Raw genomic sequence first — 24,602 nt, forward strand, 5'->3', positions numbered from 1 at the left:
AAAAAAAAAAAAATCCCACTAGTCTAAAGATAGATGTTTCTATTATCTTAGTATACTGCTACGCACTGCTCAATATCCGTGATCCTTTAAATCCATAATGCAGTTTGTATTGTTGATATATAATTACGATTACTTCTTGGGGTTGAATCAATTGGGAAAATAAAGTCTCATTTTCTATTTACAACAACCTTATGAGAGAATACTATTGACAAGAACCACTCACAAGGCTTTAGCACCTACCATGTGCCAAGTACCGTGTGAAATACGGACTCTACTTCACTTCGTCTCCACAGCAGCCCTCTGAGTGAGGGAATATCCTTATTCCCTCCATTCAGATAAGGAAACTGAGGCTCAGAGGTTTAAGTAACATGCTCAGTGCTATACAGTTGGCAGGTGGTGGAGCTAGGGTTCAAGGATGGACCTGTTGGACCCGTAAGAACATGACTGTTCTGAAGACAGTTATTAATGAACGTACCTCCCAGAGAAGACTCTCGGACTCAGTCAGCATGTAATGTGCCCAAGTCCACTTATAAGTTAGAGGCATGGTCGAGACCAGAATTCCGGCTTTCTCCCGCCTCATCTGGAGTGTGCTACACCCTGCAGCCTCCCAAACCCACTTGCTTATGGAATCAATGAATACAAATGAGGGCTGATTTGTATTCATTTGCAGCTAACCGGCAGATTTACACTCTCTTTGCTGCACACCTCCAAGAAACACATCCTCATGCATATACCATCAGGCTTTCAAGGATCTGTTCTCTCTCCAACTCACTCCCTGGCCCTGGGAAGCTAGGATCATAGCCCTGTCTGTGAGCACATCAGAACCAGACTCCAATGAGGGTCACAGTCAACACCAGTGGAACAGTGGTAAATGCTATTGCTTAACCTGGTAGGGAAACCAGAGACGGAAGTCCCTAAGTGCAGGTGACACAACCACTCAAGATGAAACAAACCATGATCAATCCTAGGGCTGGCAGCAGTTGTGAGTGTTCGAAGGTAGGTCTGTTAGCTGACTTAAAGCATTGCGCCTTGTCATAAATTCTTAAATTTCTGAATTCTTGAGTAGTGGAAATTGAGCCAATGGACAGATGACAGAGGGATCCTGTAAGGTTGCACCTGCCTGTCAATAGCCACTCCAACATCCATTCTACTTGTGTCAGTAAGGATAACTTTGACTTCAACAAAGAGAAATACATAAGAAGGGTTAAATAATGAGGCTATCAGGAGCTACGGGTGGGAGGGGTTCAGGCACAGAACTATGAGAAGCTCAAAATACCGTTGATAACCAGGTCCTTTCATCTACATTCTGCTGCCAGTAGCAATAGCTTTGTCTGAAGTCTGACCACTTACTGTTATTGTCACCAACTGGCTACTGGTGGCAATCAGGATGATACACTTTCCTATTCATCTCCATGAAGGAGAGAAGAAAACCTCTTCTCCAAGCACAGAATATAATCTTTCCATCTTTCCTCTCTATTTGATTGGTTCAAGTTAGGTTATGGTCTACCCCCAGGCCAGTAGTTACCAGGGGTGTTCATGTACAGATTATATTAGGCTAATCAGAGGTTAACCATTGAATTTACCCAGGAATAGAGTGGCTTCCTCTGAGTCACATGGACTGCATGGTCAATGAGTAGACCCATGAATAAAATCTCACTCCTGTTGGAAGGATGGAAGGATTGCAGGGTAGCCAACGGTGTACATTACAGTTCCTTTCCCAGATCATACCATTCTTGGAACCCTGAGTTCAGTCAATCACCATGTTTCATTATCTTGGACCCACAAGTTAATTAGGTTTTAATCCTGTCCTGACAGTAAGCCTCATGACTTTTGCTTGATTGGCTGGAACAAAAGCTCTTTCTCTCTTCCTCTGTGTAATGGTAGTATGCAGCTAGAAGGCCCTAGATATGCTCTTGCCATTTTTTCCCATCACAAAGGAAAAGCATCCCAGGGAAGATGTCAGAGCACAGAGACTTCCTGAGAAATGGGACAGAACTCTGAGGACACTATGGATCTCTGACTCAAACTATACCTGGAACTCACCCGAGCACTTCTCAATTATTGAGTCAATCGATTCTCACTATTTTTAAATCCAACCTCAGTTTTGCTTTCTGCTTCTTGCAATATGAAGAATCCTTACTGACATAGCAGAATCCAGTTCAATTCATTGAAAATGTTTCCAATCATCACAGCTGCTTCCAAAATAAAGCAGGCCACCTCCTGTTCTCTTATCTTCCATCACTGGAGGTGTTCATGCAGAGACTGGCCAACCATCTGTTCAGGATGTTATAAAAAGGATTTCTACATTGGTGGGTGGCTGAAAAACCACCTTCTAAGAACCCTTCCAATCTCAATATGCTAATACTCCTATTAAGCCAAAAAAAAAGTGGAAAGTGTGCTGAAACATGTATAGGAGAATATAAATCAAAGTTACTTGGATAAAAGATGAGAGTCGTTCTCTCTGAAGTAGGACTAGAGATGAGGCATGATTCAATCATTTGTTTTTTGATTCATTTTTATTCAACAGATGTACATTGATCTGCAAATATGTGCTAAGCACTAAATATGTAGAAATAAACAAAAACCAAGAGCCCATTTTTATAGCACTGACTTTCTAGTGGTCATGCTATAATGGAAAGATGTGGGCTTTGGATTCAGAAACACCTGAAGGACAGTTACGGCCTCTACGTGGTCTGGTTTCCCTGATCTTCAATTTCTTAATTGGTTAAGTCGGAGCTAAAACACCTACTTTGTACAGTAGCATGATGGTTAAATGAGATAATGCATACATGTAAAATATCTAATAAAGGACAGGAACAAAGCAGTTAATCAATTAATGATATTTCCCTTCCATAGCTAGAGCACTAATGGCTATATGTTCAAGGGAAAATTCCAACATTTCATCTTCGGCATGACCTCCAAGAAGCTCAGATATAATAGAGAGTGGAAGGCCATGCAGAGAGAACTCTGGAAGAAGTTGACTTTAAATGGACCAGATCACCAAAATTTGAGTAAGAGAATGAAAATTGTCTAAGTTTATTCATTCATTCAACAAAAATGCATTGAGTATCTCCAATGAGTTAGCAACTATTCTAGGTGCTTGGGAACTAGCAGTGACCCAAACAGAAATGTTCCTTCCCTCATAGGGCTTATACTCTACTGGAAGTAGAAATACAAAAAATAAAATATGGGGGAAATTGTCATAATGCTGCATGGCCCTAAATGCCAAATAAATGCTGCTAATAACTGGTGCTAAGGAAATAAGGAGGAAATAGAGAGACCCAAGAGTTTGGGTAGCCAGAGAAGGCTTAAAGGGGAATTTGGGGAAGCTGGAGCAAAGGAGGGCATGCCTAAGACCCTGTGGTACTCCTTAGTGAGAGGGGAACTGTGATGATGATGATGTGTGGAGTGTGGCATCTGTATCTGAGAACTCTGCGAAGATAATTGCAGGCCAGGAGCATGTCAATGAACCAAGGCAGGAAAGTGTGGAGAGTGGGATCACTTTATAATTGAACAGAAGGGTTCAGCTGAGTTCAAATTCTGGCTTTACTCCTTAGTAGGTCACTTTGAGCAATTTGTAACCTAGGTCATAGAGTTGAGCTGAGGGCTAATTGAGAGAAATCCTATAAAGTGCTCAACACAGAGCAAGCTTGCAATACATTACTAGCCATCAGGGAAATACAAATCAAAACCACAATGAGAGCACCTTACGCCTGTTAGAATGGCAAAAATTAACAAAACAGGAAACAACAAATGTTGGCGAGGATGTGGAGAAAGGGGAACTTCTTACACTGTTGGTGGGAATTCAAGCTGATATAGCCACTCTGGAAAACAGTATGGCGGTTCATCAAGATGTTAAAAATAGAGCTACCCAGGGCGCCTGGGTGGCTCAGTTGGTTAAGCGACTGCTTTCGGCTCAGGTCATGATCCTGGAGTCCCGGGATCAAGTCCTGCATCAGGCTCCCTGCTCAGTAGGGAGTCTGCTTCTCCATCTGACCCTCCCCCCTCTCATGCTCTCTCTATCTCTCATTCTCTCTCTCAAATAAATAAATAAAATCTTTAAAAAAAAAATAGATCTACCCTACGACCCAGCAATTGCACTATTAGGTATTTACCCCAAAGATACAGATATAGTGAAAAGAAGGGGCACATGCACCCCAATGTTCATAGCAGCAATGTCCACAATAGCCAAACTGTGGAAGGAGCTGAGATGTCCTTCAACAGATGAATGGATAAAGAAGATGCATGGTTCCTATATACAATGGAATATTACTCAGCCATCAGAAAGGATAAATACCTACCATTTACATCGACATGGATGGAACTGGAGGGTATTATACTAAGTGAAATAAGTCAGTCAGAGAAAGACAATGATCATATGGTTTCACTCAGATGTAGAATATAAGAAATGGCACAGAGGATCATAGGGGAAGGGAGGGAAAACTGAATGGGAAGAAATCAGAGAGGGAGACAAACCATGAGAGACTCTGGACTCCAGGAACCAAACTAAGGGGTACGGAAGGGAAGTGTTGTTGGGGGATGGGGTAACCAGGTGATGGGTATTAGGAGGGCAATACAATGTATTGCAGTGTGGTGATGAGCACTGGGTGTTATATGCAACTAATGAATCATTGAACACTACATCAAAAACTAATGATGTACTGTATGTTGGCTAACTGAACATAGTATAAAAAAAAAAAAAAAGAATGTGAAGAATACTGTGGCTCCTACATTACAATTGAGGATGAAGCCAGAGAAATGGTGTGTTCTGTCTTTGTTATTGGAGGTCTATTTTCAATCATAGTTGGGTTTCCCAAACCTGAGAAATTCTGGAGACATGTCACATAGGGATAATAACACATAAAGAAATTATCTGAGGATTAAATGAGATCATGGATTTAAGTTTAGACATAATTCCTGGACAATGGAAAATACCAGTAACTTGCTTATTAGGCCAGGAGACTTGTGCTCATTTAAAAAAGGTAAATGAAAATTTTTATTCTTTTTTTAATAACTTTCACCCATTTTTAGCTTCTAATGCCCTGTTGACTAATATTTGACCTTTCTTTTTTAATGAGATATTTTCCTGAAGAAAAGAGAAAAAGGAAAAAATAAAGAGTATGATTTCTTTCATCATAACATCAAAATTTTACAGTTGACCCCAAATAGCTTGTCTCTTCCTTGCCTATCTTCTTACTCCAAGCATATTTAAAGGAATCCTTTTTGACTAGAATAGATAGGAATAGGCAGGAATAGATGGACAGGGATAGAAAGATCAATGAAACAAAATAGATAGCCCAGAAATAGATTCCACTATGTATGAGAATCTAATATATGATAAAGGAGACATCACACATCAATGAGAAAAGGAAGGATTATTTAGCAAATGGTGCTGGGACCCCTGGGTAGCAATTTAGGGAGGAAAAATCAATTTTAGGCCCTTACTTCACATCATGCAGAAAAATCAATTCCAGATGAGTTAAATAATTAAATATAAAAAATATCAAATCTTAGAAAAACTAGAGAAAAAAGAGAGTGAATAAGAATTAAATCCCCAGAGGAGTAAGAACTTTCCAAGCTTAGAGCAATAGAATAAAGCACAAAGAAGATTAACAGATTCAACCCCTTACAATTTAATTTTTAAAATCCTGACACACAGCCATACAAAAGCTAAAATCAGACTTGAAATAATAGTTTCAGCAAGTATTAACAAAATGTTCATTTTTCTATAAATGGCTCACATCAATCAACATAAAAAACACTAATACATAGATCAATAAATGGAAAAAGATACAGAAAATTCACATATGAGGAAAATATATCTGATAAACAAATGTGGGAAAAAATATTACCTCACTAGAATTAAGAGAATGGTAAATTTTAAAATAAAGTACATATTTTAAAATAAGAATATTCAATATTGGTAGAAGTACAAAGAAATTATCACACTTACCTACTGCATGAATTTGTGTAATGCTTTTACAAAACATTTCCATCATTTGTACTAAGACACTTGAAAAGACTTCAGATGAGTTTAAGGGGCATTTGCAATTCTCAGAATCTAAGCCAAAAATATTTTTAAATGTTAAGAGTGAGAAGAGACACAGAAGGAGACACATTAGAAAGAGGCTCTCTGTAGCATAACTCAAAATAATAATTATAAGTAACATTAACAACAAGGAGGAAATGGAGTCAATTATGATATATTCACCCATGCTTTATAGGATGTTAGTAGGTATATCAGTCAGGGTTCTGGTAGGAAACAGATGATGAGTTCACATTAGAATGATTTGAGACAGGTTCAGGAAAGGAACTATTTACAAAGGTATGGGTAGAATATAGAAAAACTTATATGACACAGAGCTAGTAAAAGAGCTCTTGCTATCTCTAGCTCTAATGAGGTGCAGGAAAGGGGCAAGGAGAGAGTTGGGTGGAGAGGTGCACCTTGATAGGAGCTGTGCCTTTTTTAAGCCAAGGGACGTATCCATCCTGAAGCCAGCCCCCATGAAGTGATCCAGGAAAATAAATATTCTAATTTAACCTTAAAAATAAAACCTTAAAAATAAAAATAGCTAGTTAGTTTACCAGCAAAATGAGTTTATTCCAGAATAGCAGGGGAATTACAACTCAGGACATGCAAACCACCGCCAACCATAGGCAAGTCTTCAGAACAAGGAGAGAGGCCTACCTTTATAGAGAAAAGTTGGAAGCTAGGAGGGACCGTTTGAAATGAAAGTCCATTGGAGGAGAGCGAGAGTTTGGGGGTGTGGCAACTTCTCATTGGCTGAGTCTTGGTGGTTCTCATTGGCTGAGTTGTGGTGGTTCTCATTGGCTGGTTGTGGTGGTTCTCATTGGCTGGGTTATTGCTAGGCAAAGAGAAAATATTTTCTCCTGCTGAGATTTGTCAAGTAAGCTTTTTACTGTCCAGGTATGAAAAAAGGTAAGCTATGACAAATGGTACATGCATGAGAGCACTTCAGGACTTCCCAACTCCATTTTGATAAGGTTTTCCTTTATTCATTTTCACATCCTCAATAACTTTCCAAGATCCCCCTTTGGCTAAGACCAGTGGGAAGCTGGAGAGCAAGTGAAGTTTTTGATATCATCTACACACATCAGTTTTTCAAGGAACATGGAACACTACATCAAAAACTAATGATGTACTGTATGGTGATTAATATAACATAATAAAATTAAATTAAATTAAAAAAAAAAAGAACGGGGAAAAGAGACATAAATAGATCAGGGGACATAAGATGAAGACATCCAGTGCAAAGAAAAAAAGCAGCATCTAAGTTTATCCTTATGGTGTGAACTAAGGGAAAAGAAGAAATAAAAGAAATACACCAAAGTTTGTGTTAAGGTCTTAAGATATTAGTAAATTTTCCTTTTGTTTATATTTTCCAAATTTTGGGCTTGTTGAACTAGGGCAGGAACTATTCTCTTTAACCTTTGCATCTCCAGCACAGAGCATGGTATTTGGCATATCACAGGCATTTAATAAAATTTAAAATACCACTCCTACTGTTGTCATATTGTTGGAAAGTTTTTACCTCCAACCCAGGAGATGCACAAACCCCATCTCTTATTGTATCATTGAATAGTGGTGTTAACTCACTTTCAGTAATATTTAAAATGTTACATAACAGTATCCTCATATTAAGGTATCTGGGAGCAGGGAAGAGTTAAAAAAAAAAAAAGAAATAAAGAAACGAATCATTAACTTAAACCATTCCTCATTCCTTGCCTCTGCACTAGCCACCTTCTTCCACCACTTTTTTTTCACTTGTCTGACATTCTATCAGTAGCCTCAGGAAGATGGGGATCTTGACCAAACTTTCATTTCCATGGGATCTGAGTCTTGAGAGGTTGAGAAGCTTTTCACTCACCAAGTACAGGGGGCACCTCAGCAAATCCTCCATAGAAAAAACATGGACTTATTGTGTAGCAGAAAGGTAGTTTCCCATGGCAACTGGGGTCATTCACGCTGGCCAGTATAGGAATCCCTCCTCTTCCTGTTGATTTGTTCACAGAAAAAGTCCAAAAAGGCCAGAGAACAACCTTGGCTTACAAATCACCAGAACCATAACAGTAGAAATACTACTCCTTGGGTAGTACTACCTACAAACCCACCAAGCCTAAGATTGCTGGGATAAGAAGCAAAAGGTCTCCAAATGGGTTGTTAAGGATAATAGTATGAGAGTCTGTTCCCACGTCCACATGAACCAGTACATTCTGGCTTTATGGTTTAGCTACTGGTTTATAGTATTTCTCACATTCTGTAGGTTAGTACCCCATGCACCTATGGTGTGGTTCCCACATGGTACCATTCATGAGACCTTCCTAATCATTCCCTCATTCTGTCAAGCGAGTTGCTTCTGAGTAGTGGAGAGACTGGTAAGATCAGTGAAGACCATGGATATGAGTCCATGACTACACTTCCTTTGCTATAAAGTGAGTTTCTCAGTCAACAGAGATGGTGTTTCAGGTATCATGGTATGGATAAATCATAATGTATTTTTGAACTAAGAATACTGATACTAAAAGAGCAGTTTGAGCTGGGAAGGCTTATCCACATTCGGAATTTGTGCCTATCCCTGTTAGAACAAAGGGTTTTCCTATCTGTGAGAGGAGGGGTGCACTGATATGATATTTTAACAGATAGCTGACCACTTCCCTCTGGAATGGTGCCATATCTGAAGCTTAGAGTTGGCCTCCAGTCTTGACAAGTCAGGCGCTCAGCATGGTGCAACCAGGCCAGTGTGGAATAGGGCGAGTCCATGATGCTGAAACCATGCATAGCCTCCATCTCTGCTGTCATGCCCACTTCATACATGGGCCCACTGAGCAAGCCCCAGGGTATGTAAGGACTGACATCCACAAGACATTCTTACTTGTCTACCTGATTTATAAGAGCTTCCTCTGCAATGGATGCCCTCAGATAGGAATTGATGTGGGATATAAGTGTCTTCACTCTCTTTACCTATTCTAGGTCCTGGTTCATCTCTTCTTTACAGATCTCTTTGTCCCCAATCTTCCAATCTTGTTCTTTTCCCTAAGCAGTCAGCCAACCCATTAGCCACTGCTTTTGTGCCTGTAATGTAGATCTACAGCTCAGACCATCTTTCCTTCCCCCCCATGAATTGGACAACCAGATATACTGCCTAAGTTCTCTCTATTGGATTAGTCTCCTTCATTTCTTTCTTTTTTTTTAAGATTTTATTTATCTATTTGAGAGAGAGAGAGAGCACAAGTTGGGGGGAGGGCAGAGGGACAAAAAGACTCCCTGCTGAGCAGGGAGCCCAGTGTGGGGCTCGACTCCAGGACCCTGAGATCATGACCTGAGCCGAAGTCAGACACTTAACTGACTGAACCATCCAGGTGCCCCTCATTTCTTTCTTTCAGAGACATCTCAGAGAGGGGGAAGTGCAGCAGCCATCCACTTCCAGCGTATGCTCTCATACTTTGCAAACCCATCATTAAACCAGGCCCACACTTCTTCTTCCTCCATTAACTGGTCATAGGGAACCTTTCATGAAGCCAGAGGTGTGAGTTGAGGGAGAGGTGGCAAAGCAGTAAATGAGGCTCTAGGGGAGTCTTACCATCTGTAAGTGCAGTTTATTTGTATCTCCCAGACAATTGAGGCCTCATTCCATGTATCCCATTTATACTTTATAATGCAATGCTACTGTATGTGCCAATTTTATGCTTCAATATATCAAATAACATCAAGGTCATGATGAGCAGCTCAGGTCTCATAGTCACTTGATGTCTCATGGCTAGACATTCAGTTTCTACCAGGGTCCAGTAAATGCTTTTCAAATAGAGAATAATTGTCACAGAAGAAGTCCTCATTACAAACACTAGGAGTCAAGCACCTTTGGGGCTTGCCAGAGGCTTCATAACAGTATCAGTTTGCTATAGATGTTTTCAATACCATTGGGCCTGCAGCATCAAAAAGCTTTGTAATGCTTTACACCACAGACTGGACTTGTTACAGAGCATTATTATGCTCTAAGCCCCATTCAAAGCTGTCATCATTACGAGTTACTCAATAAATAGGTCAGAGGAGCATGACCAAATACGATGTATGTTGTCTGCAACACACAAAAAGACCCACAAGTGCTATGCTCCTTTCTTCATGGTGCATGATGAAAGGCACAGCAAACAGGCTCTGAGTGCAATGGCATAATGCTGATAAGCATAGGGCCACTGGACCCTAGAAACTTCATCAATGTGCTAGGTATCTAAAATTTATGTCCCCTATCTTCTGACATGGATATATCTTATTAAGGTATATGGGGTATTTGATAGTCCCTGCTAACCATAACCAATTAGCATAATGTTGTCAATGTAACAGACTAGGGTGATATTTGGTAGGTTATGAGAATAATCATGACCCTTCCAGACACAGTGACAAAGACCAAGAGAGCTGACACAGCTCTGGGTCAATACAGTAAAGATATACTGCTTTATTGTACACACAGGATGATTTTGGTTTTGTTTACTAATTGGATGGGACAAAAATATTTGCTGGGTCATAGCTACATGTGCCAGGAACTGTATTGGGTTGCTCCAGTAAAGATGCTCGCTACCTTCAGAACCATAGCTGGGAGTAGCATCACAATTTGGTTAAATTTGTGATAACTAACTGTCATACTCCATGATCTAAATGCCTTTTGTAGCAGCCAAACAGATGAGTTAATGGGAATTGGGTAGGAATCATGACTCCTACAATCTCTCAAATCTTTGCTGGAAGCATTAATTTCTGATTTGTGTGTCTTGTTCTGGGGATAGTTATCAGTTCACTTTATTTACAAGGTCTTTTACTTGGTCTTGACCCTCCCAACTACCATAGCCCTTACTCTGACAATTCTGTAAATATATTCCTAGTATATATTCCGGGACTGGGCAGAAATGACAGGCGGGCGTTTGGGCCACTGGATCCGTATGAGACATTCCAGATCCAAGATCCCATCTATTACCTTGTCTCTATAAGGCCCCACCCTGAAAGGTGGACCATGGTGATATTTCAGGTCTCCACATGTTGGCTTCAATTAGGAGCCAGTATCTAATGATCATGGAAGACATAGCTACTATCTTTTTTTTTTCAGTATATAACACCTTAGTAAGTAGGTGCAGGTCCCTTTGGAGAAGTCTTTGAGGAAGATTCACATTTATACATGTGGAGAAACACAACAAGGTCCTTCTGCAAGGAGGGCCAGTCTCACCCATGGCTGAGAGGTTGTGGATGTGTGAATTGGTTTTTGCTTAGGGATTAAGTAAAAAGATGAAAATCTCCACTGCAAGGACTCAAGTCATATTTCTGCCCAGTAGTCTTAGAATTTTTGCTGTATATATTAAGTAGCACCTTAGAGATTATTTTGTGTGTATGGATACTGTGGTCAATTAACCCCCTTCACAGATCCCTGAGAGGTAAAATGATTTTGTGACCAACTCCATCCCTGTGTCTATCCTACTACCTGTCTCTAATGATGAAGAGCTGCCACCTAGCTTATGCTGTGTGGGATCCCATTAACTCCCCTAAGATCAGGAAATCCAGTTCCCAAATCTCCAGCCCACAGGACACAGCCAACACAATGTGCTTTAAGGATGCTTCTGCTCCTCTCACCAGTGAATGTGTTATTGCCTTGGAGAAGGGTATGTCTCTAGGCTCTCCTGTGAGGATATGGTTAGGGGCAAGCTAAAGAGATGGCACATGGTAGATCCATTCTCACATTCCCATCTCCCTGAGCCTTCAGACTCCCTTCTCTGAAACCTATCAAGGAAGTTCCTGTATTTAAATCTCATTAACTTATACTCTTTGAGTCCAGGCTTCAGTGATCCAACCTAGGAGATCATGAATGCCCAGGATACATGGCTTAACCAACACATTCAATCCCAAATCCTAGAGGGATGCTCTCATGTTCACAAATTTGGCCCATTAGGACTTACTATTCTCTCCTCCTTAGACTAACAAACACCCTTATAATTCAGTCCCACCCTGCTTGAAACTCTTCTGGTGAATAAGTTCTTTCTTGTAGGAACAACCTTCTGCTTCTCAATCCTTGCTCTTTTGGGTCTGGTAACGGGCCTGGAGACAAGGAGATGTGCTGGGATTGAGTCCTGCGATAATCAACTTCAGCTTCCAATGCAACTGCCCCTCAGACGACAGGGGTGTTGATGGTGTCTGCAGGGTGGGAATCAGACGGGGTGCATGGGTAGAACCGCCTGGCAGACAAAGGAGGCTCAGAGGAATTTGAGAAATTCAAGGATTTAAAGTTTTAGTCTCACGATGGACTCTGAAAAACAAACTGAGGGTTCTAGAGGGGAGGGGGGTGGGAGGATGGGTTAGCCTGGTGATGGGTATTAGGGAGGGCAGGTTCTGCATGGAGCACTGGGTGTTATACACAAACAGTGAATCATGGAACACTACATCAAAAACTAATGATGTCATGTATGATGATTAACATAACATAATAATAAAAAAAATAAAAAATAAAGTTTTAGTCTCAGCCTCATCCATACCTGTTCAAATGTTCTCACCCCACATCTCAGGATCACATACTTTTCCCTACCACAGTACACCTGTGGTGTACCCAATGTGCAATGATTGGTGCTACAAAGACATGTGGCTTGGTCCTCACCACAACTGCCTTATGACAGCAGCTGAGGGGCTTCTTCAAACACAGCATGAAGGCCTCCTGTTCTCAGCTCAATGTTTACAGCTTGCAAATTCTCCTTTTCCCCAAGAATACCTCCTAGGGCCAACAGAAGAGGCCATATGAATTCACAATATTTATGACAATTATCACCACAGCAACAAAGTATCCCAAGTACAGCATTTGCCCCCATCTGCATGCCATCCATGCCACTGCTGTTGAAAAATTAAATAATCACGATGCGTGTCACCACTTACCATGGGTCACCCATATCCTATCTCCCCTTGGCAAGGAGGTTATCCTACATTACATTATCCCTACATTAGCCAAACATATGAGCAACCCAATCCCAGAATCCAATATTGAAGGACTCTGTCTGGGACCTCATACAATACCATTTATTATTTTAATCAGGATCCCAACGGGAGATAAATGGCAAGATTTAGCTAGACTAATTTGATACAAGCTTAATAAACGGATTACTTTACAAAGATAAGAGTGCAGTATAGCCACATAGTACATTACCCCAGGGTGGTGGCAGCCCCTAAGTCTAGAGGGTGGATGGAAGGAAAAAGTTACTGGCACCTGGAAGGAGAAAGTCACGTGGACAGGAGTTCCTTGACAGGAGCTTTGATCTTCAGCTGAAGAATGAAGTCTGCCTGCAGTGAACCTGCAGGAAGGGAGCAAGGAGAAAAATTAACCCAATATCATTCTACTCCCTCCTTCTGCAACCCTGCTGGGATTTCCCATTAGCCACATGCCAACTGGATGCCAGAGGGAAGAGAGAGTGTTGATGTGTCCATACCAGTCAGACTTTCAGGACACAGAGTAGGGTAAAAGGGCATGGATGTCGAAAGACAGAGGAAAGGTATCTAACAGAGTGGGGGAAAGCATTGTGTAAGTTTGCCCTAGTGACATGATTCAGATAAGTATTAGATACTTGGGGTGGGATGGGGGACTAAAATAAATACAAGATGTTAATGTTTTATTACATTACCGTTAGATTACAGATGGTTTTATTACCTTCATAAACCTATTGTTCAAATTGCAATGGGGTCTATGCTCTAAGCTCTTTAAGAATAGGCACCACAGCTTTTAAATAAAGCTCTTTCCCCACAGTACCTACTATAATAATTTGGAAATAACAGGTACTTACTTGATTTTAGAAATAATAAAACATACAAAACATGCATTTAGAAATTGCAAAATACTTACTTTTTCAAGGGCATACAGGAAAAAAAAATACTTGCTAAAATTGACAATACACCAGGCCATAAAGCAAGTCTGACATCATGTGATTAGCTGCCACTTCTTCCTCCCACGTTCCCTCCATTCTTTCCACCGCTAAGGAGCCTTCTCCCATTCTGATTGTCATTGTGGGACACTTTCCCTTTAGTGGGACTTTGAAAAGAGGAGATAGCATATCTTTAATGCCAAAGCCTTTGTGCACTAAAAAATACTTGAAATTATATTTTTCTTGTTATCACCTTCAAAATGAGACCGTGATTACTCCCCTATATAATGAAGACAGGAGCAAGCGTCTCTGTCCATAAATGTTTCTCTGCCAAATTTCCTGTTTTGCTTATAGAATTTGGAGTTTAGTCCTGGACTATTGTTATTAAATATTTCATTTATTTTTAAACTCTCTTTATATTGACTTTTTTGTGAATACATTTGAGCTCTCTTTTGTGAGTACATTAACCAAAGTCACTAAGAGTCATTTTTATTTTTAATTGGTTTTAATCTCACAGGACCCTATCAGGAGGGGGCCATACCTGACAGTTGCTGAAAATCCTGCAGAACCACCATCCTATTGATGAGGATGAGAAGAAAGAAAAGCACAGCTTCTACAGATGTCCAGTGAGAATGGTACCCTGCCCTTGAGTCTATCCCAACTACTTCTATTTTTTTCTACATCACGCAACAAAACTACTAACAGTGAGGTGATATGATAAAAGGCATGTGCTTTGGAGTCAGACCTTCATCCAGCTGTAATATGACTAACTGTGTAAATCACTCAAACAATATCCTCAAACCTCAATTTCTTCACCTGTAAAATGGTGACAACAGTACTTGCCTCAGAGGGTGCTTGTGAAGATAAATTAGATAATGCACAGAAAACACTTCTTGCAATGCTTGGCACATAATAAATCTTTTATAAATGCTTGTTTTTCTTCTTATTAATTGTGGTTGGAAGTGTTTCCTTTATAAACAGATATGCCATATTATTGCACCGGGTACAACCACCCCCTACTTGTTAGATCAAGAACCTACCAAGAAGGTCTGCATGATAGTCATGATGGAGAGAATATAAGGCCCAGAAGGGCCGGTGCTTGGCTGTCTGATTTGCTGAAATTTCCTAAGCCTATAGAATGGTGTTTGGCATATGGTAAGTACTGAGTAAGTATCTATGGAGTCAATAAAAAGAACTTCTAAATTAGATAGAACTCTGCTTGAATCCTGGCTCAACCATTTCTTCACTTGTAACTTTGGGCAAGTCATATAACTTCTCTATCCCTTAGTTTTTTCATCTATAGTAATGAGAAAATATAATCATTTCTAATTAGCAGAATTGGTCACACATAATAACACGTTATGTTAAAATCCTTCATAAACTCTATATCAAGATTTGAATGTCCATGTGTCTATTGTTGTGGTCATACAGAAATATCTAAAGTCCTTCCAAATAAGTGATTATTCTTCCTGCTTTTGGCCCACCTCTCTCTGCTTGAACCTTCTGGCCCCAAAACACTGAGAATATTCAGAATCCTCTCCTGACCTCCTCTGCATCCCACCCCATCTAAGCCAAGCTGTCAGCTCTTGGCTTCAAAACACTATCCTCATCTCTGATTCTGGAACCCTAGGTTTGGGGGTTTGACTTGGTGTGCTTGATGTTTGAATTTATGAGGCTCCAGAAAGACTGATTTTATATGACTTTCTGGTTCTCAGTACACTTGGCTGAGTCAGTTAGGAATTTCTCACTCTTGTTTCTGCCCTGTGGAACCAGTACCCATTTCTAACCTCCTGAGCCCACCACAACCCATCACTCCCACATGCATGTGTGGGGTAGATCAAAAGAGTGAGTCTGGTTAGCTCATGTTCCTAAAATCCAGACTTCTGTGAAACTAAAAGTTTTCTTTTTGGATCAAATAGATTTGGGGCAAAGGAAGAATATGAGGATCTCGAAGAAATTTTTTTTTTAAATTGGGTAATTACCCAATACAGCAGACAACTAAATAGTACACAGACAAGTGCTTGGTAGAATGTGCTGGAAGGAAAAACAGTAACTCTCTGTGCATGTTGTAATGGGCAGAATTAGAGGTAGGCTCCCTAGGGAGAGTCAGGGTCATCCCAGAACATTCACCAGAGACGTCTGTGCCGATGAAGACATCTGCTCAAAGGCACCACAGTGGGAGTGCGAAAGAAGAGAAGGTTAGAATGAATGAAAATAAAAAACAGCTGAGAAAAATTAGTACACTCTCGAATATCTTATTAAATGCTGCTGGAACCCCTACTCCTATAGGCTCCATGCAGATGTTGTATATATTATACTCAGCTCAAGGCACAACATAATGGCAAAGGTCCAGCAGAGCTCAGTCTAGCCACAAATGTCATTGTGTTCTCAGTGTGTGCCCAGCTCTGTGCTAGGTCCTCTAACCATCTCATGGTAATGGTTTCTGCCCTAAAATCAAAATGAGATGGGAAGTGCTAGAAATAAAATGTAGAGATGATCACAAGAGACATGGTCCATAGCAAACATGTGATCAACATTGTCAGAGTAATTACTGCATTGAATCTTTAACAAATATTTCCTGAGCTCCTGTAGTATGTCAGGCACTGGTCTGGGCACAGAGAAGACAGAGAGGTAAACAAGATACCCAACCACCCTCACCCTTATGGAGCTTATATTCAAGGGCGCTGAGATAGATAATACACAGATAATTGTAAGTGCAGGATGAGAGAATGGAGAGTAGGGGAGTTGACTAGAGGTGGCCAGCAGAGACATCTACAGAGGTCTCATTTGAGCAGGAATCTACATGAAGTGGCTGAGCCATGTAACAGTCTGAAGAAGAGTATACCTGATAGAGGGGACAGAGAAGCATAGATCAAAAGCCAGCATGGCACATATGACCCACAGTGTGGAGCAAGTGTAGCTAGAGCAGAATGTGCTACAGGGAGTGAAGTGGATGATGAGTTCAGGGAGGAACTCAGGGCCCAACTTACAGAGTCTGAATAAGTTATGGTAAGAAACTTGGGGATTTGGAGAAAGGGACTTGGACGAGCATGTTTACTTGTGACCAGATATTAATTGGCATTTTCTCTGTGGTTCCCATACTTGACTAAAGGCCCATAGTTAAAAACAATAGGATCAAAGTATGTTCACCTTCTAGAAGCTGCCACATTTCCCCTCACAGATCTTATTAAAAGATAGAAGATCTGATCCTTCAACTCTCACATCCATCATCCCAACCAACCCATGGAAGAGAAGATTAAAATTTGAGAAAATTGTTGGTCTCATCAAGAGCATGGTTGCATTTTTCCTGCCCTGAGATGGAACCACTCCTATTCAAAGGAGGGTGAGAGGATTTCTAAAGAAAACCCCGCTGTGATGCAGGTTTGCTCCCAGGAAAGGAACTGACATCTAACTCTCCAGCTGGAACACTATCTGAGCTGCAGGTATCTGTATCCTCATCTCAATCTGCCACTAGAACAGAGATGGAGGAAAATTCTGGAAGAGACAAGAGACTCTGGAATGTCTATATATGGAGAGTAACCAATTCTCACCAGATTTCCAAAAAGAAAGTGGTGACTTGATTTGTAGTGAAAGATGGATGGGAGAGAGAGGGAATGAAACGGACTCAAAAGATATGTGTCCACAATTGGACACACTAACTCATCCCTATGAAAACTGCTGGTCAGTTGTCACAGACACCTGTAGGTTCCCCAATCTAGTGATGAGAAGGCAGAAGACTTAGACATCTTCTATGAGAGTGGAAACCTTCATGCATTTTCCTCTCATAGAGAAGGGACATATTGCTTCCTGGGTAGGGTGGAAGAGAATAGAACTTGTTTGAAATTTTCCTACAGAACAAGTTGCTAGGCTATCCCACCCCTCTTACAGTTGTGCGGTTTATCAAGTATCCTTTAGGAGTCATCCTTCAGGATGACCAGTGTGCACCAGAGCTGTCAAAACCACAGAATAAAGAATAACAATCAGAGGACTGCCCAACTTCAAGACTTATTATAAAACTACAGTAATCAAGATAGTGTGGTATTGGGGAAAGAATAGACAGACCAGTGGAACAGAATAAGGAACCCAGAAATAGACCCATACAATTAAAGTCAACTGATTTTTGACAGAGGAGCAAAAACAATACAATGGAGAAAGATAGTCTTTTTAACAAATGGCACTGGAACAATTGGACATCCACTCCACATTAAAAAAAAAAAAAAAGATCTAGACACAAACCTTACTCTTTTCACAAAAATTCATTAAAATGGGTCACAGACCTCAGTGTAAAATGCAAAACCATAAAATTCTAGAAGGTAACATAGAGGAAAACCCAGGGGATTTGGTTTGGTAATGAGTTTTTAGATACAACACCAAAAGCAAATCCATGAAAGAAAAAAATTGACAAGTTGGCCTTCATAAAAATTAGAAATTTCTGCCTGTGGGAGATACTCTTAAGAGACTGCAAAGGCAAGACATGGACTAAGAAAAAACATTGGCAAAATACATATCTGAGGAAGAACTTGTATCAAAAATTACAAAGAACCCTTAAAACTCAACAATAAGAAAACAAGCAACCAGATTAAAAAATGGGCAAAAGATCTGAACAGATACCTCATTAAAGAGTTTTATAAATGGCAACTGAGCATGTGAAAAGATGCTCAACATCATAAATCATTAGGGAATTGCAAATTAAAACCACAATGAGATACCTCTGACATACCTATTAGAATGGCTAAAATTCAAAACACCAACGACACCAAATGCTGACAAGGATGTGGAACAACAGGAACTCAACATTCACTACTGGTGAGAATGCAAAATGGAAGAGCTACTTTGGAAGATAGTTTGGTGGTTTCTTACAAAGTTAAACACAGACAATTCACCAATTGCATTCCTAGGTATTTACCCAAAGGAGTTGAAAACATGTCCACATAGAAACCTGCACACAAATGTTTATATCAGCTTTATTCATAATTGTCAAAAACTGGAAGGAATGGAGATGTCCTTTCGTGGATGAATGGCTACACAAACCATGTTATATCCATATAATGTAATATTATTCAGCAATAAAAAGAAATGAGCTATCAAGTCACAAAACTATGGGAAGGAACCTTAAATGCATATTGCTAAATGAAAGAAGCCAATCTAAAAAGGCTATGTACAATATTATTCCACTTATATGGCATTCTGAAAAAAGAAAAACTATAGCAACAGGAAAAAGATCACTGGTTGCCAGGGATTTGGGGGAGGAGAGGAGACATGAGTAAGTAGAACACATGGATGTTTGGGGGCAGCAAAACCATTCTGCAGAATACTGTGACAATGGACACATGACACTCTACCTTTGTCAAACCCATAGAATAATTCAACACAAAGAGTTAAGTTTAATGCAGATTATAGACTTCAGTTAATAATAATGTATCCATATTAGTTCATTAATTTTAACAAATTTACCCCACTAATATTAGGGGAAACTGTGGAGAGAGGGTACGTGTAGGAACTCCTGGTATCTTATGCTCAGTTTTCCTGCAAACCTAAACCTCTTATAAAAAATTAAGTGTATTGATAAAAATGTAAGCCACCCAGAGCCCTGAGCTGCAAGCACAGTGGAGAGGCCAGAACAGGTTGTGGATGATTGAGACGAACAGGACCATGGTCAGAAATTCATCAGCATGTATGGGGGAATTGCACGGGTCCCAATAAGAAGCTGACTTCAAAAGTCCATCTGGCTGATTGTGAGAAGTGGATTAGAGAGATGAGCCAGAAATGATGGGGAGAGACCATGGGAGTTTTCAAGGGAGACATGGTGATTCTCAGGCTAACGTAATGGCAATGGATATAGAGGAGAATGGAGAGCGTTGAAAGATCTTTAGGAGGTGGAATTAATGGGATTAGTGACGGTACAGCAGGAGAGAGAGGGAAGACCTGGGATTGTTTTGGCTTTTTTGGCTGAGCAACTGGATGGGGATCTATGCTGTTGATTAAGATAGGGGAGCCTGGGGGATAAGCTGATTTGGGAGGAAGACCATTAGAACACTTTGGGATCAGTTGAGACCAATGTGCTTGTAAGGCTTTCAGAAAGGGATGTTGAATGGGTAGATAGGTAGGTCAGAAGCCCAGCTGAGAAACTGGGCTGAGATGCAAAGGTCCTGAGGAATTTAACATACAAGCACATCTTGGAAACACAGGCTCCTAGGTCCTAAGTTCATGTTAATGGCAGCTAACCTTTCTGAGCTCTTAGTACACACCAAACATTATGAAGGATAGTCTAGACTAAATGCCTTATTCAATCTTCAATCCAATCCTATGAGGTAGATGCTATTAGTATCACCACTTAAAAGATTTAAAGAAAACCCTCAGGCTCCAAAAAACAAAAGCCAAAAAAAATAAACCAACCCAAAAACAAAACCAATAAGACTAAGCCTCCAAAAGTTTAAATGATATCTCCCATATCACACACCTGGTAAGTGACAAAGACACAACTCAAAACCTAGTCCATGAGCTCCAGTCTTCACACTTTTGAACCCCATGTTTTCAAGTGTTGATATTTCGAATATTCAAGTATGTTTTCAAGTTTAACTCAACCAGCTTCAGTGGGTACATATACATGTCTAACCTTCCCACCCATCCAGAGGTCTCAGCCTTTATTAAGATCTCCCTCAGGGAAAAGTATCTGATATTCCTTTGTTACTCTGATCTCTGCATGTTTCTTTAATTTCTATATTGTGGTATAAACTAGGAAATGGGATCACATAGTTTCCAAGCTCATTAGTCAAATTAATATTTGTACTACAAGCAACCTGAAATTTTGGCAGCTTCAATAAAAAAAGTTTAGGGAAATTAGGGACAAAGATTGCTGTTGGAGGAGAAATTAAAAGACTGCTTCATTTGGAAAAAGAAAAACAACTTTCAATTTACAAAATAACATGTTTTGGGGTTTTTGTTTGGGTGCTTTTTTTTTTTTTTAAGGTTTCCCTGGGATGGGATGAAAATCAGCCCAGAGATAGGAAGTGAAAATCCAAAGACTCAGAGGCTCTGGGTCCATTGGCTAGTCACTTCTCTGCTCTAGACCTCAGTTTCCCCATGCATCAGGAGATACAAGAGCTGTTGCCCTGGTTATGTCAGAGAGCCGTGACAAGCCGCAGGTGAGGTGATGGATGTGGAAACTCCATGAAGTGTAAAAAGTGCCAGACAAATACAAAAGTTAATTTGAATAATGATTATGCTTCATATAGAGGCAAGCCACAATTATTCACAGACTGCATATCCCAGCCCATGAGCGAAGGGGAACTGGATGTTAGTGATTGCCAGCACGGAGCGCCTCACTTGACAGGTAAGGAAAATGGGGCAAGAAAGGGTAGGGGGCTCACTCAAGGTCAGTGACAGAGCTGAGATTAACACCGACTTTTCTCCCTCTGGTCTGTCAGTTTCTCTCTCTTTCCTTTAGCATAGAGGCCTCTGGGCCATTTCTGGGGTCATTGCTGTCTCTTGCCAGAAAAGGATCCGGAACAATCAAAAGAGAATAGTCTGACTGCCAGTTTGGGTCTTAGTAAGATAAATGGCTTTGCCCAGGAAGAAGACTATGCTAACCTGAAGCTTATAGAGGATTAGTGGTTCTACAGTTCTGAGAGTACGGGCGAAACCACCAAAGCAGCTCATATTCACCAGCCGCACAAGACAAACCTGGACCTGGGCTAAGCATTTCACCTGCATATGTGTCTCACCTTATCCTCACTACATTCTTGTGAGTTGGATGTCACTATTGACTCCATTTTTATAGATGAAAAAGTAAGGCTTACAGATGTTATAGAAGCTGTACCAAGCCACAGGCTGTAAGAGGTAAAGGTGGAGATTCATTGCAGCCAGTGTGACTCTCAGTTTCCAAATGGCAACCACTGGGCACATTACCTTCCTCTAAATCCTAAAGTCCTTGGAGCTGCCATTCTAGGCTCTCACAGAGAAATCTGGAGAGAACCTTGGGTCTGACCCTTTGCCTCACACAGTAGTTTTGAAGGGCAAACTTGACTGCCTCTCTGTTGTCTTATCCCTGAACTTTGCTCCCACTGTGTCCCCTGCCCCGGTGATCACCTGTCCCGTGCCTATTCAAATTCTACTCTTTTGTTAAGGATCCCCTAAAACTCCCTCCAGCTGGTCTTTCTGGCCACTCAGTCCACACTGGATTCTCTTCCCCTTTGAGTCCCTCTGGCACTCACTTCTGTACCTTCCATGTGGCTCCCACAGGGCTCAGCCTTCTGATAACTCTTATTTTTTTCATTTGCTGTGCAGATCTTTAGGAATGTTCATTTTATCTCGTCAGCCACATCAGAAGCTCCTCAAGGGCAATGTCAATGGCTGTTTCTCTTGGGTCCTCCACAGTGTCTAGTACATGGCCAACGGATCATCAAAAGTCACATTTTGAAATGAATTTTTAAAAAATGAATAAAATAAGAACAATAGGAGGAAGCTACTAGGAGGTAACCTTCAGTTAAATGGAAGGATAACTTCCTCCATTGACAGCTTTTTTTTTTTTTTTTTGAACAGTAGAAAGAACATCCTTGAGATGTCCCGTGTTTAGCCATCATTAGAGGTGTTTGCACAAAGGATAGCTCAGGGATATTTTGAGTGGGATTCCTGCTTTGGGGAGGTGTGGAAAGAGAAGGCGGTGGAGTGAACCTCCAAGACCCCTTCTAGCTGTAAGAGCCTAGGATCCCGTACCTGAATGAGTGAGTGAGTGAATCAATGAATTTGCAGATGTCAGTCATTCACACCTGGGCTCTCCCCCACAGCGACTGAGACATAGTGTTCTGCATAACTCAGTCTTTTATCTGAAAAACACTGAAGTGAGATAAGTGGAGAGCAGATCTTATTTCCTCTATTTTCCAGATGAGGAAACAGACTTATTGAAGTAAAAATAATCTGCCTGAAGTCACAAGTTGGTTGCACTCACGTTCCCATGCCAGTTCAATTTTTGCTTCAAAAGCTCAGACAGCTCACCAGGGCCCCCACATCTGCTCTCCTCCTTTGAAACATAGAGGGGAAGCTGGAAGAGATCCTAGAGAAATCTCAGCTTCTCCCTGTTTTGCACCCTCAGCCGCAAAGCCATTTGGGTTTTGCCTTGAGTATTTCTCAGCTTGGTCCCCTTCCCTCCATAAACACTGCACCGCCTTCATGTTCTCCTATGCAAAGGAAGGCTGTGGAATTGGGCAGGCTGGATTCACTTCTCAGCTCCACCTCGTTGGCCATGTCACTTAACCTCCCTCAGGGTCAGGTCGAGCGCCGTAATTACAACCCACCTCACGGGGCTGTTTTAGGAATGAAATGAACTTATATGGAAATAGGTGGGCAGACGGAGCTTAGAGCAATGGCTGGCTCATAGTACACACTCAATGCATGTTCAATTGTGCCTATTTATTCGTGGCTGGGGGACGCTTTTTCCTGACCTTGGGTAAGTTGTGTAACAACCCGGAGACTCAGTTTCCACATCTGTAAAACAGAAACAATATTAATAGTGACCCCCACCTCCCAAGGATTTTTGTGAGAAATAGACATGTTATTGTGTATGCAGAGCACTTGGAAACCCCCCGGGAAGTTGCAGGTGCTCTGACATGGTCACTATGATTGCTTTTCCTGACAAGTGACGACTGCACACACACACACGGCCTCTTGCGTATTCTTCATGGTACGTGTTCTGCCCTTGGGAGTTACCTCTGCAGTCAAACCATCCCACCTAGACCACAACATCTATCATTTCCCCACCACAATTTTTTTTTTAAGATTCCTACTTTCATTCCTTCCATAATCACAGCCCTTTTTGTGCTAGAAACTTCCATACTCTCTGCTTTTTCCTTTTTCCTTTACCAGACATGATGGTGTTAATCATGTTTGTGCGATGCCTCAAGACAACGAATGAGCACCGCAATCATGTCAGAGATACTAATGAACAAGTCCATGGTAGAATCTGACCAACAGTGATTCACCCAGGAGGAGGCGACAGAAGTGCTGGTCCTGGTCTGAAATAGAGATGTGGGAGTCTGTGGGAAAGCCAGAGGTTGGTGAGCAGATGGCTCTATATTGGGATGGCCTTGGGGGGTGTTTACCAAGAGATCCCAGTCACTGCATCTTTGCATCCTAGTGTGCAGCTCAGCCCCTGCCTCATGAAAGGTGCTCACCGAAAGTTGGTCAATTTACATGCCTCGAAGCAAGCTTCTCCATCTGCAGATCTGGCCAGAAGCTGTGACACAGTAAGAATAAGTTACATGTTACAAATGGTGCCCCAAGAGTTGTTGAGCCCCTTTCCATTCTTCAAGGGCCAGTTCAAAGGCTTTCATGAAGCCTTTCATGAAGACTTCTTGATTTACCCCAAATTGAAATACATATTCATTTAATTGAATGCATGGAGGCACTTAAAAAAGTACAACTATCATGTCATTCCTGCAGAACTTCAAGAATCCTTGAGGGCAGGGTCCATGTCTGCACCTAGGAAATACGAGGGAAAACCGTTTACGTGAATAAACAGATGAGAAGTGGCATAATAAGAATCAGAACCCGGGGTCCTGTCTCTTTCTGGGAGACCACGCTGTCTCCCAACAAAATGAACTCTCCAGATCACCCCCTTAGGGCCTGCGGCTGGATGGAACTGCATCCTGATGATGTGCATCTGAGTAAGCCATCTATGCTAATATGCTCTTTAGCTAATGGGTTACTCC

General features: G+C 41.1%; 1 long non-coding RNA gene across 2 annotated transcripts in view; it reads right to left on the reverse strand.

Moving 5' to 3' along the window:
• LOC118520372 (uncharacterized) overlaps nucleotides 1–24,602 on the reverse strand; it is a 213,558-nt gene that overhangs the window by 39,556 nt on the left and 149,400 nt on the right. For both annotated transcript variants that reach the window (XR_013449336.1, XR_013449335.1), the window contains 2 exons: nucleotides 13,248–13,332; nucleotides 12,529–12,761 (listed from right to left, as the gene is read on the reverse strand). This is a non-coding gene — a long non-coding RNA (uncharacterized LOC118520372). The remainder of the gene's footprint in view (nucleotides 1–12,528; nucleotides 12,762–13,247; nucleotides 13,333–24,602) is intronic.

This window comes from Halichoerus grypus, chromosome 6, assembly GCF_964656455.1.
Source record: "Halichoerus grypus chromosome 6, mHalGry1.hap1.1, whole genome shotgun sequence".
NCBI classification, from domain to species: Eukaryota; Metazoa; Chordata; class Mammalia; order Carnivora; family Phocidae; genus Halichoerus; species Halichoerus grypus.